The 17,384-nt window shown below is 39.3% G+C and overlaps 1 pseudogene across 1 annotated transcript; it reads right to left on the reverse strand.

The window, feature by feature from the left end:
- Positions 1 to 3,608: 3,608 nt before the first annotated feature.
- Positions 3,609 to 9,414, reverse strand: LOC311184192 (patched domain-containing protein 3-like; annotated as a pseudogene). The gene is made up of 3 exons: positions 8,984 to 9,414; positions 6,668 to 6,813; positions 3,609 to 5,217 (listed from the first exon to the last, which is right to left on the reverse strand). The product of its transcript is annotated as a patched domain-containing protein 3-like (transcript).
- Positions 9,415 to 17,384: the final 7,970 nt, after the last annotated feature.

Genomic DNA, 17,384 nt, shown 5'->3' on the forward strand with positions numbered 1-17,384 from the left:
CCTGGCTTGAAGGAGGTAGTAAGGGAAAGACAAACTGGTTCACAGTCTTCATCAGATCCTGTTGGTGAAGCCAACAAGAAGGCGGGTGCTGAATTTCCAGTGAATGCAGAGGTCAAAAGATGTGACCAAGATGAGATTGTCCGAAGGAGCTGTCCTGGTTTCCTGAAAAAGTTAGCAACAAAGCAAAACAATGATTTATCACCTTCATCAAAATCTGTTGGCCAAATAAACAAGAGTGGTCCTGCCCTTCCAGTGAATGTGGATAGCAGGAGTCATGACCCAGTTGAAATTCCCAAAAGTATTGTTCCTGGCTTGAAGGAGGTAGTAAGGGAAAGAAAAACTCATTCACAGTGTTCATTAGATCCTTGTGGGTGAAGCCAACAAGAAGACGGGTGCTGAATTTCCAGTGAATGCAGACTATTGGAGAATTAACTACGTGCGAGGTCAGGATTTTGAAATTAATGCTTCCATTTATGTGACCTTATGTGAACACTGAAGGCCTTCATTTTTCACTTTAATAATGAGGGTAGAACAGAAATCTCTCAAACCCTATCTGATGTAAATATGTCAAATTCTTTGATTCTTTGGCTAGGCATAGTGAACTAAAGTAGCAAAGTGTTTCAGAAGGGATTAGAGAAACCTATTATCCAAATTGCTTTCCCTCCAATGCCCTTTTTTATCCCCTTTCTTTTTGGCCCGTTTCATACCGGGGATCGAACCGGTGCTGCAGAGGCTGTGGGCAGCTTTGCAGCCCAGCACTCAACTGCTGTGCCACCAGGGGAGGCCCTGCTTTTAAAGTTATTTTATGTTCCAGAAGTGATATGACCTTCACTTTAACAGGACAAATAATGTAGGAAACGGATGGTATCTCTTGTTCAGCAATCAAAATTTGGTAATATTTTACCTCCTCATTGACTGTCGGGCTCCTAGCTTAGGCGCTCGCTCACACAGAATTTCCATCAGAGAAGATGAAAGATGTAGGTGCACTTTTACAGGGAACATTATCCGGTAGCCCATCTCAGAGAATAAAATATGTCTTAAGAAGAAATAATTCAGTAAAAAGAAAAAAACAGAAAATAAAACCTTGACTTATTAGTAAATTCGGGAATCTAGTTTGCAATCTCTCTCCCTCTCCATCTCTCTCCATCCTATGAGAGAGAAAGAGAGAGAATGGCTGTCACCGCTACTGGTAACATCTCTTTAAAAATTGTGCGTACTTACTAAGAACATCTTGCATTCATGGAAATATCTGTTTCTTCAATAAATGACAAAAAATAAATCTTCACAGCTTCATCATGGCCTGCAGTTGATTCTTTGCTCAAGATTTAGTTGGCTTTAGGATTTTATGGATGAATTTTGCATCAGTTTAACATCTCAATTATAGTTGTTTTTATTGTTGTTGTCGTCTTGGAGAGAGAAAAAATAGAAATATATTAAATTTCTTTCCATTCACTGTCTTTTAAAAGCCTTATCTTGATGATTTTACTCATCTCAGTGGTGATAGCTATTATTTGGATGATTTGATAGTCACATGGATTTACTCAACCTAAACCTTTAAGTGGATGAGAATCGTTTTATTTGAACAACACTGCAACAGAGGAGGAAAAAAGTGGCATCATTTGGATTTAAGAAAATCCCTGGGTGTTTGACAAAGCTGTACAAATCATTGTCCATCACCTGCTTTCATGCCAAGCATAGGCTCACGCTCCTTGGCTCTATTTTGCTGTTGCTGATATATTTGTGTGTTTCCCTGAAGTAAGCCCGCCTCGATGTATTTGTAGTGTCTGATAAACTGATTCTCCATAAATACATAGGGGACAGACTTTGAGTTTGAGGAACAATTTCCCTTTGGTTGCATTTGGTTGTGTCACATTATGGAACTCCTTTTCCTCCTCTGCCTTTCAAAAAGGTCGCTCTCAGAGTAATGAATGGCTCCTCCATTTGGGATTTTGCTTCAGCGCAGCCAGCTTGTGCTGAAGATCTGGAGGGTGTGGCTGGAGTCCCCAGTGAGTGATGACCTTTGTTACAGTGAAATGAGATATGGGCTTTTTCTTTTGAAATCCCCCTAGAATGTCAGTTCACTTTATGGTTTTTCTACTTAGGAAAAGCTAAAAACCTTACTGTGAAACTTCAAATCTAAAAAACTGTTAAGATAATTAAGTGCCATTTGAATTTTAATTTAAAATCAGTTTCTTTTAAATACCCCAAAATTGATGTTGATGCTAAGTTTTTTTTTAGAAAAGAGAATAACCATGATTGATAATGTCATAGTAGTGTACTTCTTTTTACCCACTTTTTCAAATTGCAAGTCACTGCATGTTAACACACATACAGCACACGTTTCTCAGTCCCTTACACATTGCAGACCCCTTCCCATAAGCCTGTGCACAAGCATGCAGCTCCCTGTGTGGTGCGGAGGGCTCACAAGACCTTGCTGGGTTCCACGGTGATTGGCAGGTTTCTCCTGGACAGGTATCACTTCCTAACATGTGCATTTGAGTATCTGCCTTGAGTGTTTCTTCCTCAGCCCAGGGGCAGAGACTGCTGTTCACTTTCTTCATTGCTTTATGCTAAAAGCCAGGAAGAGTGTTTGCCACAATGCAAGTGCTTTAAAACAAATTGTGAAGTAAATGAATTGTGTACTTTTAACACTGGGAATGTAAAACCAGGACAAAGGCCGATTAGTACAGCTGTTAAAAAAGCAAGTGCACCCTCACCCCAGTCCCATGTGCTCCTCCCTCCTTCCCTCTGCTCCCTGTCCTTCCTCCTTCCCTGCAGGATGTCTCTGATTAATAGTTGTATGTTTCTTTTTTGGGTTTTGTACTGCTGTTATTTTTCTTACACTGATGTCTTATTTGGTTCCCCTATATCCCTGCTATAAGTGAAACCATCCTATATTTTTCTTTTTCCTTCTGGCTTATTTCACTGAGCATAATTGGTGAAGGAAATTCTATGGGGACTACACCTGAAAGGGGGGAGCAAATATTGTTTAAAAATGAACAATGATGTCTAAATTAAATATATATATATATATATATATATATATATATTCTCACCAAAAAAAAAAAAAAAAAAGGGCAGAAGTGTTGCCAACCACCCATCTGTAACCCACCTCCTTCTTCTAATGGAGGGCATTCTTTGAATCAGTTCTTCCTACTGGGTTTATAATGGCTAACGAAGGACGTGGTTTTAGTGGCTCCTCCTGGTGACATCATTGCCAATCCCTGACTTGCCTCTATTGATGATCTGGACAGGAAGAGTATGTTTAGGGCATCATCCATGCAGAGTGAGGAGAATGAGACCCTTAGCAGTCAGATGCCCTTTGAGAACATCTTGAACTTGAGAAGTCTCAAAACCGTTTCCTTTTCAAAGAAAGAATTTATCCTTTTCAATTATCTATATAATAAGAGAGATGGAATTATTATTCTCTATTGGTAAAAAAATAAAAAGTAAAATAGTTTTAAACCTACAATTACCAGGAATATCACTTCCTTTCTTTACAGCATTAGTTAATACTTATTTTTATTATCTGTATCTGTTTATCTATAAATGAAACATATATCCATTATCATTTAAGTCCCATTTAGGTATCAAATTTAACTGATAAAGAAATTCCAAACAGATCAATTACTAGCAAGGAGATTGAATCAGCAATCAAACTCCTACCAAAAAACAAAAGTCCAGCACCTGATGGCTTCAGTGGTTAATTTTTTTTTTTTTTTTTCAGGTTTATTTATTTATACAAGAACCATGGTACAGACCAGATGCACGGAAGGATGAGAGGATTTACCAGAGACAGAGGGGAGAGCAGAACAGGCAGACTACCAAAACACACTGCTGAGAGGAGCAGCGGGTGAGACAGGAGAGGTCTGCGTAACCTAGCAAAAACAATGCCTCAATTGCTTTTTGGTTTGCTGAGGGTTTAGAACTGGAAACAAATGCATAAGAAATATGTGCACAAAAATCAAAAGAAAACCCTATACAAATCACAAGATTCATCATAGATACGGAATCAAGGTTGACATGCCAGAATCCCATGAAACCTGTTATTCCTACAATCACAGACCCAATAGAAAGAGTGACCCAAAAGGATCACAATGAGTCGGGAATTAGCAATAAAGAAACAATGAACATAGCTATGGATGCAACGATGACACTTCCAATAGTGTTTTCTAAGATAGCAGAATATTGGTCAAAATAGATAAATGCTAGGTTATACACCATTAGGGGGATCTCACACCTTTTGGCTATACTTTGTAATTGGAATAACATGTTCTTCTTACTGCACGAAGAAGAAACACCCGTGGTCTGAATGAAGGCCCGGGAAGAAGTAATCTCATGTGATAATGAAATATTAATATCATATGTAAAAATTGGAATATGCACTAAAAAACAAGGAATGTTGTTTATAAAACTATCTCTGCCATTTACAGCTAAGATGTTGTTTTCCATATACTGTATATATGCTTGTAACCAAAACTGAGTTAGATTTTGAATGACATAGTCACTGTTTTCAAAAGTGGTCAGACATTTGCCCAATGTTTGCCTAGTGTCTTTATCCCGGTAGTCAACTGCTTCAGTCATGATAACCTACACTATGGGACCATAATCTGAAAAATCCTCTTCATGGATGTTAAAATAGGGTGTGATATAAGAATAGTCACTTGCCAAATGCCGAAGGTCTAAACCTTCCTGCACTTGGAAACAGCCATATATACTGAATGCAATGTACAGAAGGTATAAAACCACTATCACAACTTGGACTTAGTGTTTGTGAGAAAGGGGCCAAAATAATCTCTAAAGAACAAGTTGATTGGATGAATGCTCGATTCTTCATCAGTTCAAAGAGAACTAAATGGGAGGCAGCAGCACATTATCAGCGAGGAAGAATTTTGGTCCGGGTGACCCTCTGACTTTTGCAACAAGCACAGTCAGGCCACTTCTCTCCTACCATCTAGGGCCATAGAGGCTCCAAAACAGGTGATGTTATAAAAATAACAGAAGAGCAAGGTTGTTCCCGTGTAAATGCAAAAGTACTGCACGGACTTAAAGGAGGTCATCACCCCTGTAAAGCATGCCCGGACATTTGTGAGAGTGATGATGGTGATGGACACCGCCACGTGGGAGTAGACGTCAGACATTCGCTGTTGTACGCTGTCCATGATGTTGGTCTTCTGCCAGGCAGAAATCATGATAAGCATGTCATCAATGCAACACCTGTTAAAAAATATCTTAATGTATATTCATATCCATGAAAGTGTAAATAGCACAATTCAAAAGGTTTCCCCCTTTTTCTCTTTTGAATGAAGCAACATTGTTTTACGTCCTTGTTGAGTTTTTGACAGTCTAGGATTTCTCCCCTCAGGTTTGGCCACTTTCGCTCTCCCAGCACCAGCGCACCTGTGGTCTTCCACCAGAGTCCTTGTGCTTTCCTCCCTGTCCCTCTTGCCACCCCCCCCCCCCCCCGCTTCCTGGCTGTCTCAGCTCTAGGACAGCTTTCAAGAGTTGCTTTGAAAGTTTGTCTTTGTCTGACCCTTTGTCTAGTTTCCCTATATTCCACATCTAAGTGAAATGATCCTTTGTCCCTTAAGGTCTTATTCTTTGTCCCTTCAGATTTTATTTATCTTGCACAATCTGTGCTTAGGTAACACTTTCCTTGGTTGTCTCTGTGTCCACAACAGAGCACACTTCTCCTCTCCAATTATGGTGCCTCAGTGTTGAGATCAGGAAACCTGGTGGATGCGTGTTAGTTCAAGCAGGATTAGCAATCTGTTTCTGATTCCACTCGATTACTTGAGAGACCATTTTCTCTCATAAGGCATTTCACAGAAATGCAGAAACACTTCCAGCCAACGTTCTGTTACTGAACCTATCTGACCACCACAGCATCAGTCTATCATTGCAGTATGACTTGAGAGGCACAACATCATTTACAGGCACACGCACACTAGTTTTCCGTCTAGTCTGTTTCTTGGTGGGAATATAGAGGTTTCCTATGTTTGAATTCACCAATCTCCTGTGGACAGGGGAGATGGTTTTCAATTCTCAATCACACAGAAATGAACATACTTTCTCTAATTTTTGGAGCATTGTTTTCAATTATTAGGACAAATTGCTAGAAGTAGAATGGAGAGGTGAAAGACATGAACCTTGAATCCCCTTTCAAGCCTTTTGATTTGATACAAATATTGGACTAAGAAAAGTATGAGTCAATTGACAGTCTTCTCCAAGCAGTAGAAGACAGTGTTCATTACACACAACCATCCCAAAAGTTTCAGTCTCGCAATACTTACTAATTTAATAAGAAAACAAGGCATCTCAGTTTTGGTTTAATTTGCATCCCTTGGTTGAGATGTCATATATTTGCCCCCCTTACATTTCCAGTGACTTGTATTTTACCTTTTCAGGATTGTGCATGTGTGTGTGTGTGACAGAGAGAGAGAGAGAGAGAACTTCCTGCTCATGTCATTGTCTTTACTTTTGCATTTGGGGTCCTTATTTTTTCCAGTTCTGAAAACACAATTTAATGTTTGTCTTCATTTTTCACATCTTATTTTGGATCTGTAGTCATCTAAGCACAGTTCTTTTACTTAATCTATCATAAACTCATTCTGTTATCTACTTTCTCCCCAATACTCATAGTGTAGCCTAACATGTGCTTTATTCATCTAGTATTAGAAATGGTGCATGTACAACTATTGTCACAAATGGCACCCCACGAATAACATGAGGCCAAAGCCACTCACCACTGCCAAGGCAACAGAAATCACTCCAACGACTGCAATAAACATTTTGTTTCGTATACAGCTAAACCTGTAAATAGGGAGGGAAAAATGATGAATTTTTAGCAGTAGCTTCCATACTCAAATTCCATCAATTCATGACATTCTTGATTTGGACCTGTTCTGAAATCGCTCCTGCAATCATTCTACATCTGTCTCCTGGAGACCTTTAATTCCCATGCACTATCCCAGACCAACTATACCAATTCAAAGAGGGAAAATAAAAGTTGGCATTTTGTGCTTTAACTTAACTATCTTGTTATGCAGCTGGCCAAGCACTAATTCCCTGATGGTGTTTCAGAACCAAATACATGTACTGGAGCACAGCAGATGGTTAATTCCACACTAGTGTTCAAGGAGTTGTGTGTGAATCGAACACAACACTAAAGGGCAGGCAGCTGTAGTTGAGAAAGTACCCACATCCAATTATCTTTGCACTCATTTCCTGATTCCAACTAGCTATTAACAGCAACCTAAAGGGTTCCTGTACAACAGAGATAGTATGTGGTTAATAAAATGCATGAAAGCATCCTGCTAAAACGGTTTCAAGATTCTCCTTTATTGATGAAGAGGGTTCTAGAAAAGTTGCTGTTATTTGCAAAAAAAAATTGTTTTGAAATGTACTGTTTTTAGATCAACACAAGACTTTTCTGTTTCTCTGTTGGACCACCAGAAATGGGAATGCAGAGAGAGCATTTGAAAGCATGTATGCAGTACTTTGCCTCCACAATAACCACATTACATTTTAAAATATTGACAGCCACCTGTGGTTTTATGTTTTAATTTTATGTGAACAGTTTTAAACAAATGATAGATAAAAGTCTCTCTAGACTTCTGTAGGAAAAATAAACTGAGTTGGAAGACTAGGAGAGACAACTAAGGAAATGGAGCTACTGATTCTAAAACAGTATGTGATGAAAATAACTTTTCAGATCATATTCACATAGCAAAACTTTCTTTTTATGAAAAGGTTTCTGCACCATCGATGTGTTCCACTTTTTCTCAAACTGCTGGTGCCTTGAGTTTAATTTAGGGTCCAAACACACACACACAAATTTCAGAGCAAAATTAAATCACTTGGGTTACAAAAAATTTCAACATGATGAATATTTTCCTTTTGCAATACTTCTAGAAAACAATTTTTATAAATATTTAAGATAAGTACATAACACAGATGAAGTTCAAATGTAAAAAGGTTAGTGAGAGCTACACAGGGCATGTTTAGTCTCAATCCCTTTTACAAGATTCTCATTTTTAATGTAAATTTTTTATACACTGAGGTAGGAAGGTAAATTGTTGGCTACAGTGACTTTACTTTGACTAGTTGTGCTGATGTTCTCAAAGCAACTGTTAATAATTGTAAGTGAAGGAAAGATGAAAATGGACACTGTAGGAGACTGATGATATTCTAGAACCCTACAAGAAACCTGATAGAAGCAGTTTATCAAAATAATCGGAGAATGATCAAACTTTAGATTTCCTAAGACCCCGGATCAACAGATCTTGATTCAGTAGGTTTACAATGAAGCTGCAGAATCATTGTGTCTAAAATTTTCCTCACACGATTCCAATGGTCAGTCAAATTGAGGCATCCCTGGAAGCAAAATGGCTAATTTTCTGAATATTCTAATAACTTGACAGCGTCGGGCTGAATTGGACATGATTACACTTCAAAAACTGTATGTTTGGGGTGGAGGCCACATCTTTCTAAAAGATAACGATGTTATCTATTAAACACAAGTACAGTTAAACTTTGTGTGAGAAGAGAAATATTTTCCAGATTTTATCAGAAATTTATCTAATAGTTGGCATAATAAGTTTTGTCATTTCTAAAATGCCAAATTTGAAATAGTCTACAATCTCAATATACCACTACTTGCCATAGAATCGTGTTCAATTTGGCCATACTCTCTTGGGAAGGTCTTACCATCTGCTTGTGGCCCCCCACCCCTTCATCCCTGCCCAGGTTTCCAAGGATTAATTTACCCGTTTAAATTCAATCATCCTGCTTTCTACCCAAATGTAAGGCAAACCCCAACATGGGTAGATTCATCAGTGTTTGAAACAGTTGGGTTGTTTTCCTAGCTGTTGTCATCACCTTCCTATAGTCTGCCATAATCCACAGCACTCTACCCACTCCTGATACTCCCAAAAACAGTCACCCAATCCCAAAGCTTGCTCAAGAAATACACAGCACAAACCACTCAGTGGCCAGCCAAAGGCGCACCCAAGGCCCACTGCCATCCCCAGAACCAAAAAAGTGAAACCCATGGCCCCCCAGTGGTACAGCCAGAAACAGCCTTCTCTCCTGGAGCCTGGCCGGCACCACCCGCCCGCCGGTGTCTGGGCGCCCGCCCACAGTGCCCACCGGGGTCCCGGGTGCCCGGGTCGGCCCCAGCAGGGCTATGGGGGCTGGTGTCTGCTGGCTGGGGGCAGGCTGTGCCCTGGGCAAGCGACTGCAGGCCGGCAAGGAGGGGGCCACTTGTATCTGCGGCGGCCAGCGTCCATTCGGGCCCTGCGGAGCCGTTGGCCAGGTTGGGGACGCAGGCCTGCCGGCGCCTGGGCTGTCAGAGGCCGAGTACCGAGGCGAGCCATGCCAGCCTGTGGAGGCAGGGTGGGTGGCGAGCTGCATGCCAGCTTCAAGGCCCGGGGTGCTGGGCTGTGCCGGCCGCCTGCCCCTAGCTGGCCCTGTGTGTGTATGTGTGTGTGCATGTGCGCGTGTGTTGTGTGTGCGCATGAGGATTTGTGTGTGCCTGCGGGCAAGCGCGTGTTTGGGGGCGGTGGGGTCCCTGGTAGAGAAGCAGGTGCACTGGCGGGGGAGGGGGAGCAGTGGTCAGCTGGGCTGGCAGGCAGGAGGCCCAGGCAGGAGGGGCCGGTGGTCTTTGGGAGTGGGTGGAGCCGGGGCGCAGGCCAGTGGCAGACGCCCAGGGGTCGGGCGGAAGGCCACCAGCAAAGCGCTGAAGGCCAGGGGCGATGCCCCGACAGGCTTGCAGAGACTGAAGGCAGGAGACAGAGGTGTGAGCACACACGAAGGCGAGCCCTTGACCCCGACGATGACCACGGGCTGGACACAGTGAATGCAGCCAGGATGGAGGCGGCCTCGCTCCCGGGGAAGCCAAAGGTCCACAGGCCTTGAAGGCAACAGGCCAGCACCCCCTCCTCCTTTCAACCATGACTTTATGGAAAACCAACATTCAACATCTATTTCTCCTTTAAGAGACTGTAAAAGAATAAGGACCTTCCCAGACAAACAGAAACTCTGGAATTTCATTACGACTAAACCCCCACTCCAAAAACTACTACGAGGAATCCCAAATCCAGAACCTCAGAGGGACAAATAACAGCGAAAGAAGGCCAAAAAAAAAAAAAAAGTTATTAAAAGAATAAATAAATAAAATCAAAGGAAAGACAAACACAATGGCAAATACAGATGCTAACATCAATATTAACTCTAAATGTCAATGGACTAAACTCTTCAATAAAAAGACACAGAGTTGCAGCCTGGATTAAGAAACAAAACCCAACCTTTTGCTGTCTCCAGGAAACACATTTAGCTACAAAAGATAAAAATAGACTCAAAGTTAAAGGATGGGAAACAATCCTACAAGCAAATGGACCAAAAAAGAAAGCAGGAACAGCTATATTTATATCAGAAAAAACAGATTTCAAACTCAAAAAAATAGAAAGAGACCCCAATGGTCACTACAGTATGATCAAGAGGACAATACTTCAAGAAGAAACAACACTAATTAACATATACTCACCAAACTATATCAGACAACTGTTGTCCTCTCTGAAAACACATCAGAGAAAGCACATAAGTAGTGGGAGAATTCAACACACCACTATCAAAAATGGATAGATCAACAAGACAAAAAATAAGTAAAGAAACCAAAGCTCTAAAAAGGACCTAGAGCATTTGGGCTTGACAGACATCTATAGGACACTAAACCCCCAAAAAATGGAGTACACATTTTTCTCAAGCACACACGGATCATTCTCCAGGATCGATCACATACTGGGGCACAAGACAAACATCAACAGATACACCAAGACTGAAATCATACCAACCATCTTTTCTGACCATGAAGGCATCAAACTAGAAATAAACCATAAAAAGAAGGCAAGGAACTTTCCTACCTCATGGAAATTAAAAACCACACTACTGGAAGACCACTGGACTTATGAGGAGATCAAAGAAGAAATTAAAAAATTCTTGGAATTGAATGACAAGGAGAACACCAATATCCTAAATGTATGAGATGCAGCAAAAGCAGTAATAAGAGGAAAATATATAGCAATAGAAGCTCACATCAAGAAACAAGAAATAACTCAAAGAAACAACCTAATCTCGAAGCTCAAAGATCTAGAAAAAGAACAACAACAAAAAAAAACCAAAACCAGTAGAAGAAAAGAAATAATAAAAACCAAAGCAGAAATAAATGAAATTGAAATTAAAAAAATAATCCAAAAGATCAATGAAACCAAGAGCTGGTTCTTTGAAAAAATCAATAAAATACACAAACCCCTAGCCAGGGTCACAAAGGAAAAAAGGGAGAAAGCACAAATAAACAGGATCATAAATGAAAAAGGAGAAATCACAACGGACACAGCAGAAATCAAAAGAATAATCAGTAACTCCTATGAACAGTTATATGGAAACAAGTTCAACAATCTAGAGGAGATGGTCAAATTCCTACAACTCTACAATCACCCAAAGCTAGATAAAGAATAAATAGAACACCTAAACAGACCAATTACAAGCAGCAAAATTGAAATGGTAATCAAAAACCTCCCCAAAAACAAAAGCCCAGGACCTGATGGATTTACAAATGAATTCTACCAAACATTCAGAGACCAATTAGTGCCTATCCTTCAGAAACTCTTCAAAAAAATTGAGAAGGAAGGGACAGTACCAAACACATTCTATGAAGCTAACATTACACTAATACCAAAACCGAACAAGGACAACACAAAAAAAGGAAAACTACAGGCCAATTCCCTAATGAACACTGATGCAAAAATCCTCAATAAAATTTTAGCTATCAGAATCCAACAATGTATCCATAAGATAATTCACCACGACCAAGTAGGATTCATTCCAGGGACACAAGGATGGTTTAACATCCGAAAATCAATCAACGTTATCCAACACATCAACAAAAAGAAATATAAAAAACCATATGATAATACCAATAGATTCTGAGAAAGCTTTCGACAAAGTGCAACACCCATTCATGATAAATGCCCTTGAAATTCTTGGGATACAAGGAACATACCTCAACATCATAAAGGCCATCTATGACAAGCCAACAGCCAGCATCATTCTCAATGGTGAAAAGCTGAAAGCAATTCCATTAAGATCTGGAACAAGACAAGGATATCCACTCTCACCACTGCTTTTCAATATAATACTGGAAGTCTTAGCCAGAGCAATAAGACAAGAGAAAGACATCCAAGGAATCCAAATAGGAAAAGAAGAAGTCAAACTATCACTATTTGCAGATGATATGATAATATACATAGAGTACCCCAAAAACTCCACAGAAAAACTAATTCAACTCATCAATCAGTTCAGTAAAGTGGCAGGATGCAAAATCAACATGCAAAAGTCAGTAGCCTTCCTATACACAAACAATAAATCTGAAGAAGAAGAAATAAAAAAAGCATCCCTTTTATTATCGAAACAAAAAAAAATCAAATATTTGGGAATAAATCTAACAAAAGAGGTAAAGGACCTATACAAAGAAAACTATAAAACACTGTTAAAAGAAATAGAAGAAGACACAAAGAAATGGAAAAACATCCTCTGCTCATGGATTGGAAGAATAAACATTATTAAAATGGCCATCCTACCAAAAGAAATATACAGAGTCAATGCTGTTCCAATCAAAATTTCAATGTCATTCTTCAAAGAAATAGAACAATTATTGATGAAATTCATATGGAATCACCAAAAACCCCGAATAGCCAAAGCTCTCCAGAAAAAAAAAAGAAGGGAATGTAGGCATCACATTCCCAGACTTCAAACTATACTACAAAGCCATAATCATAAAAACTGCATGGTATTGTTACAAGAACAGACATACAGACCAAAGGAATCGAATAGAAAATCCAGTAATAAACCCACAGATTTATGGTCAACTAATCTTTGACAAAGGAGCAAAGACTATGCATTAGAGCAAAGAAAGTTTGTTCAATAAATGGTGCTGGGAAAACTGGGTCGCTACATGCAAAAGAATGAAGCTTGACCACTACCTCACACCATATACAAAAATCAACTCAAAATGGATTAAAGAACTAGACATAAACCTGAAACCATAAAATACATAGAAGGAAATATAGGCGAAACACTACATGATATTCACATCAAAGACATCTTTACAGACACATTACCCAAAGCAGTGATAGTGAAGGCAAAAATCAACAGCTGGGACGACATCAAATTAAAGAGCTTCTGCACAGCAAAAGAGACAATAACCAAAACAAAGAGAAACCCCACCAACTGGGAGAACCTTTTTGCACACAACACTAATGATAAAGGACTGATCACAAAAATCTGCAAAGAGCTGATGAGACTCAACAACAACAAAGAAAATAATCCAGTCAAAAAATGGGCAGAAGAGCTAAAAAGAAACTTCTCTGAAGAGGAAATGCAAATGGCCAACAGGCATATGAAAAAATGTTCAACATCACTTGTAATCAGGGAAATGCAAATCAAAACTACAATCAGATGCCATCTTACACCAGTGAGAATGGCACATACTAAAAAAACTAGCAACAACAAATGTTGGTGAGGATGTGGAGAAAAAGGAACTCTTTTGCACTGTTGGTGGGAGTGCAAACTGGTCCAACCACTATGGAGAGCTGTGTGGAGATTTCTGGACCTACTAAACATAGAGCTTCCATATGATCCAGCAATTCCACTCCTAGGTATTTACCCAAAGGACACAGAAACATCAATTCCAAAGAACACCTGCACCCCTATGTTTATGGCAGCGCTATTTACAATAGCTAAGCTTTGGAAACAACCCAAATGCCCAAAAATAGATGACTGGATCAAGAAGATGTGGTACATATACACCATGTAATATTACTCAGCATTCAAAAAAGATAAACACATGCAATTTTCAGCAACATGGATGGAGCTGGAAGGGATCATGCTTAGTGAAATAAGCCAGAAAGAAAAAGAAAAATACCAGATGGTCTCACTCATAGCAGGAATCTAGAAAACTTAAATAAGGGACCAGGAAAATGAATAACTATAAGAAAGTGAAAATCAAAATCAACAAAAATCTATGAACCAGAGATGCTTTTTGGGGGGTGGGGGGCGGGAGGGGAGGGATTGGGGTCAGAATGGTTTGGTTGCAATTGTGTGGGGAATATAAAAATAAAATTTATTATTTAAAAAATAAAAAAATAAAAAAAGATATAATAATAAAAAAAAATCAACAAGCAACTATAAACCAGAGACACACTTTGGGGGTGTGGAGAGGAAGGACTAGGATCAAAATAAGGGGGGGTGCAATTGTATGGGGAATATAACCCAAATGAAAATGCATACATTGTACAAAGATGAAAAATGATGTAAGAATTATATAAAATAAAATATTAAAAAATATATCATTCTTTGGGCTTGTTTTCTTTTTTCTAGCTGCTGCTGAATTTGAGTCTGTATCCTATCGAGCTTCTCCTCTAGGATCTACTGATGTTCAAATCAAGATCTGCTTTGGAAAACATCACAAGAATATGTACAGATTTTGAAGAAAAATTATATGATCTGAATGCTAAATAATGAAAAATTTTCCCCTGGGCTGTTTACATAACACTGTAATTGTTTCTTACATTTTATTAAAGGAATATTAAAATTAAATCAAAAGGAATATTAAAATATTTTTGCGTCATGAAAATGTGTATAGTATTTCTATGTGTGTGTCTAGTTCATATTTTATTGATTATTAATTATGTCAGGTCACATAAGTTGAGTTACCTGCATTGGGAGGTTATGAAATGCACTAAGAGGTTAAACAGGTGATGGCAGAAGGTTCAAGAGTTCTACCTGACCTAATACCTCACCACATGAGGGTGCAGGAGGCACCACTGCCACCATCACCCTGGAGATTTGTACATTTCATATTCAAAGAGTAAAAATAGTTCATTGACACTTAACTAGCATCATTTTTAATCCATGACCTATGAAAAAAACACATAATTTCACAATCTTCAGCACAAACAAGGTATTTTCTGGCCCTTGAACTGCCTACAGTTAAGTAGGGTCTTCGAGCTTCCCCCCACCACTGCTGTTATTTTTGCATGCTCATCTCTAGAAAGGAAGTCACTTTTCCATTCCTGCATTTAATTTGCTGCAAGGTTTGGAGTATAAGAGTTGTCCTGTTTCTAGCTTCAGCACAGAAGATATAATCCTGATTTCAGCCATTTTTTTAGTTGACAACTCACTTTTTAGAGTGACATCAAGAATCTGTGTCTACATAGCATTTTGTTTCTTAATGTTTCATCCTCTCAAAAAAATAAATAAATGCCTGGCATACTTGTTTAGTCAATGAATGGGCATCATGAAAGGTATTGCTGAGAAGAATGCCACACAGGTTAAAAAGTGTATCTAGATATTTATAGTTGAAGGGGGGAAAAATCTATGAAAAATCCCCATCTAGAGATCCAATTGTAAAGTATTGGACGTTCCCCTATTTTTTTTTCTCTTCTCAAAGAGCATTAGATGAAATACTGTACAATCAGATCATAGCATTCTACCCAGCGTGTGGTGAGTATGCAGCAAATACTGGCTTTTGTGATTATTTTTTCACCCCACTCAGCACATGTATTTTATTGTTGTTGTTGTTTATTTATACAAGCACTGGGTAAAGTCAGAAGCTCGGGAGGGTGAGAGAATTCACCAGAGCCAGAGGGGAGAGCAGAGCAGGACGAGTGAAGAGGTACACTGCTGAGGGGAGCAGTGGGTGGCAGGAGAGGTCTGTGCGCCATGTGGGACACTTGCCCGATGGCCAGGGATCAAGCCGTTGCTGCAGAAGCTGCGGGCAGCTTTGCAACCCAGCGCTCAACTGCTGCGCCACTGGTGGTGCCTCCTGCACCCTCATGTGGTGAGGTATTAGGTCAGGTAGATCTCTTGAACCTTCTGCCATCACCTGTGGCGCTCAAAGCCTGTGCCTATGTAATACCTTCTTGGTCTTTATCTCTCCCCTCCTCAACTCATTTTTTTCTCTTTTTCCTTTTCACTTTGCTGTGGCCAACTCCACATTTATCCTTCAAGTTCTCTAGTATTTTCATCCCTCCTGTTAATAAGTAGTACAAATTCATTTATTTATGCATATTTATGTATATAATCCCTAGTAAATATTAAGTACATTACTAAGCTTAACTAAAAATACCACATCGTGTTAGACTAAGAGGCCCTATCTGCTAGTTTAAGTGCATGTCACTGAAACATGATTACTTGTGGGGAAATCCCTTTAATATCAGGAATTGACCTGCCCAGACTGTACAATGCAGAGGAAGGACGGCACCAATCCTTGTTTCCATTTTGCCTTCATAAGAATACTCATCAGGCAGTTCTTGGCATATTCCTCCAGTCTAGTCTATAAAATGTGGGAATTGGTATGACATCTTGGATCATGCTATTTCTTGATCAATAAGAATTGATCAATCTTATTTCTGTGATCAATAAGTTCCTTGGAAGAAGAACAACCTTCCTATAACCCTATGCTTTCTGGAAGTCAATCGACACTTTCAAAGACTCAAAAATCAAGTCACTGCTGTTTCCAGTGCTTTGGACCATCTCTCAAAGACATTTGTTGATTATCATGTGAATGCCTGGAAAATGTTTTAGAATCTTTTTTCCATGAATGCATTACCCTAGCATTCAGAATTACGATCCGCCTGATTAAAAAAAAATCAAGTATAATCATAAAAATGATTTTTTTTTTTTCGGGAAACTGGCACTACCTGGTTGAAATAACAAGTCTGATTGTTATTTGGAAAAAAGTATCTACGCATTAGCAATATTCTAAAAGAGAAAGTGACTTTTGAGTGTTCAGGAACACGGGGAAATTGTTTAAGGTAGTTCTGATTTTGACAATGATTCTTTAATAAAAAAAGATAAAAAAAATTACTTCATAACCACAAGATGGCATCAATTTCTTATTTTTCAAAGTTTAGCACATTCCTGTTTTTAACTTTTTCAAGATTACAAGGATTAGGAAGGTTTGGTTAGAATCTTCCCTTAAGTATGGACTCAGACTATAAAACCACGATCACTGCAGTAAATAGGGATTTGTGAGTAGAAGTCCAGCAAGGTGGCAGCAGAAAGAAGAAGCCAGGCTTGCATCCTCCAATAATTACAACTAAAATGCAACAGAAAAAAGTGGGTATCCCTGAAAGGTCCTAGGTGATAAATCATGCCCATACATCTTCCCAGGGAAATATCAGGGCTATGACATGGCACCAAGCCAATGTTCCTGATGCGATGATATATTCTACTAAATAAATGCAGTGAAAATGCAGAGTCTAATAGCTATCGGCAAAGACTAGACATAAGTATCGAGATCTTCAACTTAGGAGGAGAGGCTC

This window comes from Talpa europaea (assembly GCF_964194135.1).
Source record: "Talpa europaea genome assembly, chromosome: 14".
NCBI classification, from domain to species: Eukaryota; Metazoa; Chordata; class Mammalia; order Eulipotyphla; family Talpidae; genus Talpa; species Talpa europaea.